Source organism: Triticum dicoccoides, chromosome 3A, assembly GCF_002162155.2.
Source record: "Triticum dicoccoides isolate Atlit2015 ecotype Zavitan chromosome 3A, WEW_v2.0, whole genome shotgun sequence".
NCBI lineage: Eukaryota > Viridiplantae > Streptophyta > Magnoliopsida > Poales > Poaceae > Triticum > Triticum dicoccoides.
The window spans coordinates 12,784,931-12,792,803 of NC_041384.1; the positions used below are offsets into that span (position 1 = coordinate 12,784,931).

Genomic DNA, 7,873 nt, shown 5'->3' on the forward strand with positions numbered 1-7,873 from the left:
GGGGGCAGTGTGGGTGGCAGGCCGGGCAATTGGCCTGGCACTCTTCCTGCGTCTTGAAGCATTTGGGGTAGGGGAACAGCAGCGCGCAGCAGCCGCACTCCTCGTAAAGCTTGTCGTCCAGCTTGCACTCGCGGTGTATGCAGAACTTTATGTACAGCTTCCCCTCCTCCATCGCCGCCGTCTTGTTCCCGGACACCACCGCCGCCCTCGTCCTCCCAGCTGCCTGCGGACGACCTGACACAAACGAGAACAACACGTCGTCACCATGCATGCCCGTGGTGAAGATGACAACGGTGGTGGTGGTATTGATGATGATGTAATAAGAACGGAGAAGAGAAGATGCATGGTGGTCGCTTACTTTGCCCGGTGGTCACCAGGAATCCGACAAGCAAGATGGACATCATCGCGTGCTGCGCCGGCGTCTTCATCTTCATCTTGGAAGGTTGTTCACCTCTCTGCTGGATTGACTCATCTAGCTACTGGCTACTGTGCAGCAGGTCTTGATTTATAGTGCATATATGCAGAGTAATTGGTTCGGGGGTCGCGGAGTTACAGCAGTCCATACGTGCGATCCGTGGAAGCAGAAGAATTTGAATGCGCACGCAATCCGCGCCGGGCCCTCAAATTTGAAGTGCGGGAGCTAGCTAACCCATGACGTACGTACGGCCCAAGTCTAACTGATGAACAGGCCTATGGGCTGTGGCCTGTGGAAGGAGCGGTGCTATTCAGCTTCCCCTTCGACGTGTTTTTCTTTTTCAGTAGACTTCCTTTTTGTTTTCTTCTTGAAAACATCACTGTGTTTTCCCTAAAAAACACACTATGGTTTCATAAGGCTTGCCAGCTGATGTTTACAAGAACGGTTAAACTATTTTACAACACAAACAGAGGCTGTTCTAGACAACAATATTTGTGTGAGCAAATGTTGGTGATAACATATATACCGTAGGTGAGATCAACGAGTGTGTTTTAAAGCACAAAATAAAGAAAAGTGTATCTATATACATGTATATATATCTGTGAAAGATACGATGATGGTGTCGTGCAACAGACATGGCAAATGCCAATGAAATACATAGACGGTAGACCGCCAACCGATCAGTTTCCACCAAGAACAATTGGGCGTGCTACACATCGACCGGCGGATCTTTTTTAACGGTCCGTCGCATCGGCAGCCGCCAGTTCTCATCAAATGGGCCTACTCCGTCTACATCATTATAAGAAAGGTAATGTCACAGAACCTTTTGCAACAAAGCTTATGTTGCAGAAATATTTGCAAAAGATGTTGTGTTGCAGAAAAAAACATCTTCACTTTTTTGCAAGGCTTTTTGCAACAAGGATGATGTTGCGGGTGATGTCGCAACACCACCGCCGTTGTTGTTGTGTCGCCGTTTGCAACTCTGTCCTTGCTGCAGAAACTCGTTAGTGCATGGCTGCACGGCTTGGCGGGCACATGTGAATTCTATTGCATGCATGTCGCAAGAGGCTAAGGCAGTTCAGGCTGAGGTCCGCATGGGGTCGCGGTGCTTGCGGACGTGAGACAAAGATGATGCGCGCGGAGGCGACACAGTGAAGGTCGATGGCCGGCGGCGAAATTTGGTGATGGTGGTCAGCCATGGCATCTGTTGTTTCTGGATCCATACCTAGTTGAGTCGAGGAGGCCACCACCTGTGAAGACATAGTTTTCGTCACCACCGCAGGGAGACTCCGCCCGGCCATCCCGGTAGGCGTACGACGACAACGCTGCGGGATCCAAGCCGCCGTCACCCTCCCCAATCCCAACCGCTGCAGGATCTAGCTCCCCACCCGGATTGCAGCAACGGCCTAGTTGTGGTCTTGCATTACATGGGTGGAGCTGCAAGAATCTATGGTCGGTGGAGATTGGCTTCCAATCGTCGGATAAGAATCAATCTGATAGACACGGGGATGGCGGACCCTCAACCTGAAATTGGTCGGTTGAAGGCAAATGTTTCCCAAGAGCAATCCTCTTTTTAGTTCCTCGGAAATTGAACAGAATATTCCAAACAATGATATTTTGATTGGACTCACCTACTTAGACATTACCTTTTTTTTGTGAGGTAGACAATACTTGCAGTGTTGGTGTCGTGTGATTGGCTGGAGCAGCACCACTAGACACCCTAACCGGAAAAGTAAAAATCCCTCAAAAGTTTGAAGTTTCAACGATGAAACTTGTTGTATTTGCATCTAAAACTGTCAAGTTTCAACTAGTTTCAGAGATATAATTTCAATCAATTTTTCCTGTCGGCCGTAGACACAAAATAATTGCGTTTACCGGTCGCTCGTACTATGTTTCAACATTGATACTCGACATGTTTTTAAGTCATCAAAATATATTAAAAAGTGATCTTATTTGAAAACGCTGGTCACGAGAAACTCAAATATAAAAACAAAAGTTATTTTGAATTTTTCATTTAAAAGATATAAAACTTTAAAAATCAAAAGCCAAATAAAAAGCAGGCACCAGAGACATGCGTGCCCCTGCACTTGCGTGCCACAAATCCTCTCCCATACCGTTACTACGGTCTGTTACTACTAGAAATGTTTTTGGCAATACTTCCCTGTACTGTACGGTCTGTTACTACTAGAAATGTTTTTGGCAATACTTCCCTGCACTGCCGCTGAGTGCTCACCAGTAGTATGATCTGGTCCAGACACTTTGTAATGCTGCGATGAAATTTGAGACATGCAAGTTGATCTGGTGAAGGGCCTGGAAAGGATGGGGATGTTCCTTGAGTGGGGAACTTTGTGATGGATCACTGCCACTGCCAGACGTTGCAAGAAGCAGAGAAGCACTATGCCACACATCTCTCGGGCACGAGTTTATGTAAGCCTGGTGGCACGTGACTTGTAGTAAATAGCCTTTACAAGTGGAGGCGGCAATATTGGTGGACCTTTTTGTTGGTGGTGCTCCTTTGAGTATCAAGGCGTGATTTCCGGGGTGAAAACCCAAGGTCTGGCCTTTATTGGTTCTGCCTGATAGTGATCTTGTTGAAGGTGTGTTTTGGGAACGCGGTCTTTCTTCATGTTGAAAACCTACGATCTTTGATCGGACAACGACAACACTTGTGCACTGTTTCATTCCTAGAGGCGTTGCTTTTGAAGAACCTTCTTTTTTGTCCGGGTGCTGCCTTAGGTGGTGGTTAGAGTGCTGCTACCGCAGATGATTGATCACCTTGGCAGAGTCGTTTTTCTTTTTTATTTACTTTTTTGGTTGTGTATATCATGGATGTTTTTAGACATCTTATTGGTGCAAGGGCCAGGTGTAATTGATATCTTCTTCATATTAATATATATTCCTCTTTTAAGAAAAATGCCGCACATCTCATTGTGGCGGCACTCCATGGGAATGCACTGTCATGAGTAGGACTGTAGGTGCAGGATAAAGTAAACATGCAGGTATACTATAACTTTTTTTGAATAAAAAGGTAGAGCATTTTCTACCTTATGCATTCAAAACGGGCGAAGTACCCGGATGACCGCAGTCATTTACATGAAGGTGATGTTAACACCGTACAATTTGTACAGCAAGCCATCACCAGAGCTATGTTAAGATAGAGAGAGCAGGAAAGAAAGAAAAAAGAGAGAGAGAACACACGTCTTGCTAACTAGGAGCAAAAGCAGCTGCCCAATTCAAAAGGCTCTGTCTAGTATGTTGTGAGGCACGCTGACTCCATAGTCTGATCAAGTCAGTGACTCCATTGTAGACCTGGCGCTCTTGCCAAAATGATCCATCAAACACTTGAGCGTGCCTGGCATTCCAAAGTGTGACCGCGCATGCCGCGAAGAGAATATGCCATAGCTTGCCGTGCAGTGCCCTTGGTTGTTTCAAGCATAGAAAAACTTCAGGTTCTGTAGAAGACGTGGCTAGGTCCTGCAGGCCGAAGCTGGACCATAGAGCTTGTGCTAATTTACATCGGAGTAAGATGTGGCTCATCGTCTCCGCAGCTGGGCATATATCACATCCATTATGTGAAACAACTCTATCCCAATGCTTTCTTAACATATTATCTCTAGTGTTGTGTCTGTCCCGGAGCGCAATCTACAGGAAGATGCGGTGTTTATGGGGTATGATTCTGTCCCAAATGTAGCGGGCTGGCGTATAGTCTTTTCCTTTAAAGGTGAGCAGCCTGTAAAAGTAAGCAGTGCTAAGACTCTTTGCCTCCAGCAGTGGCATTCTGGTGTCGGGCGTACCATCTTGAGGCTGCAGGTTACTCAAAACTTCATTGAGGATCTCCAGCTCCTGTGCTGCCGTGGAGGAGAGGTTTGGGTGGAGCTGAAGGCTCCATAGTCCATCTCTGTACTGGGAAGCGACCGTGCAGAACTGAGACATAGAGAAAGTAAAAAGCGTAGGGAAGGCTGTCACGAGCCTACCACAGTCGAGCCAGAGGTCATACCAGAAGGCAATTCCCTAGCCATTCTTAATTTTGCATTTGGAAGCTTCCATAACCAGTTGTACGGTACTATAACTTATTCAAGATGAGTTTCCAATCGAATTTTTTTACTGTGACCTCCTGGCCAGCTAGACATGGAGGCCGGAATCCCTGAACCTGGCATGGGTGATGGCGTCAATCTTCCGTGTCGTCTCCGGCGACAGATGGTTCTCCTAGTCCCCAACCATGCCGCGCCGGAAGAACCAGTTGTTCTCCACCGTGCCGACCACGAGCTCCGTCTTGCCTTTCTTGGTGGCTCCGAGCCCGGTCATGTTCTCAAATGAGCATAGCCTGACGATGGCGTCCACCGTGCCGGCCTCCTCCTCCTCGGCGTCGAATGGGCGTCCGACGAACTCCGCCAGCTTACGCACATGTGCCGCGGGGTCCCGAATCATCTCTTCATACCGGAAGAAGATCACCCGGTCCGGGTGTGCCAAATGCGCGCACCAGTACCCTAGGACATGGTCCCAGTATGGCCCGCCCGGTGACAAGCCATCGCAGAAGAAATCGGCGGCGGCCTCGCCAGAGAGGGGCTCCAGCCCGTCCCTCATCCTGAACTTGTTGGAGAACTTCCACTGCGAGACCAAGATGTCCTTGGGGTCGCGGCACACGTACACGACTTTGCAGCCCGATCCTGGAACGGACCACGGCAGCGACACGAACGGGACGTGCGTCGCGAAGAGCCTCGGGTCAGGGAGCCGGCCGATGTCTGGGATCCTGCTCGCCGTGTAGAGCTGGTACTCCAGGAATTTGACGCATTCGTGTGGGCTGATGAAGGTGAACGGGTGGTCGCCGGAGTCCACCGGGTGCTCCTTCCTGTGCATGGTGGAGTAGAGAAGTGCTTTGATCCACGTCGTGCCGGACTTGGGCAGCGTGGCTACGACGATGTCGGAGGGGCGCGCGGTGAAGCATGCGTCAGCGACCATGGCGCCCACCATTGGAGCCAGGCTGGCGTACCAACCGTTTTCATGGCGGTAGATCTGGAAGCCGGAGAGGCCCGGGGAGACCGGCCAGGAGGACACCAAGTTGGTGAACCGTTGGTAGACCTCTTGGTTTGCTTCGGCGCCGTCTTCGTGTTCGCCGGAGGGCATATATTTTGCCATTGTGTGGCTACTACTCGCAGGCAGGAGTTAAGGTCTTGAGGATCGAGGACAGGGTGCTACTGCATGAGTAGCATATATATAAATAGTGATTAACCATTGTACGCATCATATTCATGTTGATCGATACCCCCATCATCTTTTGTGGTGTGTGGTGGCTGTGCAACCAGGTGTACACAATATTCATCGGTCCATTTGTGAATGAATGTGATACCTATTTGGTGGATGTGGGTTCCCATGGAGAACAATAGCATATGCCGCTTGTTCGAATAGAATATAAGTGCCAATAACATAGCACATTTGTGCCAGCAAGAATATCATAGAGGACACACACTTGTGGGCGTGGATGCAACTATAGCCAAGTTGCACGACTCGAGATTCGAGTATGTCAAATTGTTCGCATTATGCCGAGTTCCCAAGATTTGGCTAGTTCTTTCGTCGGAAGCTCAGTTGTGGAAGATACACCGATCATTCAACTTGATAGTGAGCACCAACTCGGCGAACGACGTTTGCCCAGTGCCTAAAAAAATGAGGCTCGGCAATAAATAGAAACTCGGCAAAACCCAACCTTTGTCGAGTTGCGTGGCAAAGAAACCGATGGTGTCTTTACAAGTGGGCCCCGCCAATGGCCCGGAGATGGTGTCATGACGGCTGTCTATTTTGCTGAGTATCCACGAATGGAAACTCGGCAATCTTTTGACCTTTTATTTTTATTAGTAGGGATGCCAGGGCTCACAACTTTGCCTAGAACCCACACATAAAAACTTGGCAAAGACCTGACAAGGTGGCCCACACGAGATGACGAAACGACGGTTTGACGGTTGGGCTTTCTATCCCGAAGTCTTTCTAGATGAAGCTTCGCACAGCCCTGATCCTTCACCTGCCCGGCGTCACTATTAAATTAAACGTGGGAACAGGCTCAACAACCGCCCACCTCGTCTCCCCCGCGAGTTGGGATGGGCTCAGCTCAACTTATACCAAAATTTGAGTGAGCATAAACTGATCGAAGCTCAAGGTCGAACTATAGAAAGTGGCTCGTCCTTAGCTTGTAACGATCTTGAGTCAACCCCGAGTTAGTTTCGAGTTAAATAAAATATATATATTCTAATAATCTAAGGCATTTTTCGTACAAGATAGACCGAACACACCATAAGAAACCATTATAAAATATTATTCCAATCAAAATGATGATAATATAAATTTTCTCAAGGTACTTTAACTTTGAGCATCACCAACAGCTCCTGTATGTCTAAAATAACCACCATTTACGGGAAGTTGGGGCAAATGAATCTCTTCAACAGTTTCGTAAATTGGCCATAACTTTACATACTCCCATAAAATTCGCCATATTTTCCACAGGTTTACGTGAAGATATTATATGGGAAATGTTGGAAAGACTTTTTTTTGCCCCAACTTTCAGTAAATGCTTCCACCTCACACGCCACCTGCTGCCATGCCGTCCTGTGGCCGCAGCTGCCACACCGTCTCACACTGTCGGCCATCGCACCGCCCACCATCATGTGTCACCGACTTGCAGGTCCTAGGAAATTATCTATATTTTTAATTAAAAATAAAATAAAAATGGATTAAGGAAAGAAGTTTAACTTACAAAATGGATTAAAATAAAAATGCTAGTTCCCCTGAATTTGATGGTCATCCCGTAAACCAGCTTTATGAAAAAAATCAAGTGAGTGGTTGAAATTGATCTTATTCTCTCTCAACAGAAGACTAATACATATTTAATAGCAAGAGATCGCGGATGAACTAGCATGCAAAGAAATTGAAGTTGTGTCTGCTCTCGAACTTTGACCGAAAATTACAGGATGATTAACACACGGCTACAAAGTACCATGCATGGTCAAAATTTTCTCCGCTTTCAATTAAGCTTACATGTTTGCTAGTAAATAAAATGGAGAAAAACCATACACGACATATATGGTAATAAGTTATCCAATTTCCATTATATATGTTGGCTCAAGATGAACTCGTTTCACGATTGAGCTACATATATAAAACGCTCATACTCAGATCATTTTGTTTTGAGTCGATCTTGAGTCGAGCCTAAAGACAAGTCGATCTTCAGGGACTCGCGAGTCTCGAGCTTTTCTTGCAAAACCTAGCCCGTCAATTATAGCCCTAAACCCGAGCAATTCTCTATTCGGATGCAGCTGCCCTCCAAGTAAGTTAATGAAAGTGAATCGTGGTTCTTCATTGAAAAGAAAATATAAATAAACGTACACATTGATGTGTAGTTTTGTTATTCCATGTCAACAAGAGACGATGCCCTCTATATCTATATTATCACACAAATAGACAAACAAATAC

The 7,873-nt window shown here is 47.0% G+C and overlaps 1 pseudogene; it reads right to left on the bottom strand.

Annotated features, from left to right (window-relative positions):
* Positions 1-3,756: 3,756 nt before the first annotated feature.
* On the bottom strand, positions 3,757-5,586 carry LOC119270953 (annotated as a pseudogene).
* Positions 5,587-7,873: the final 2,287 nt, after the last annotated feature.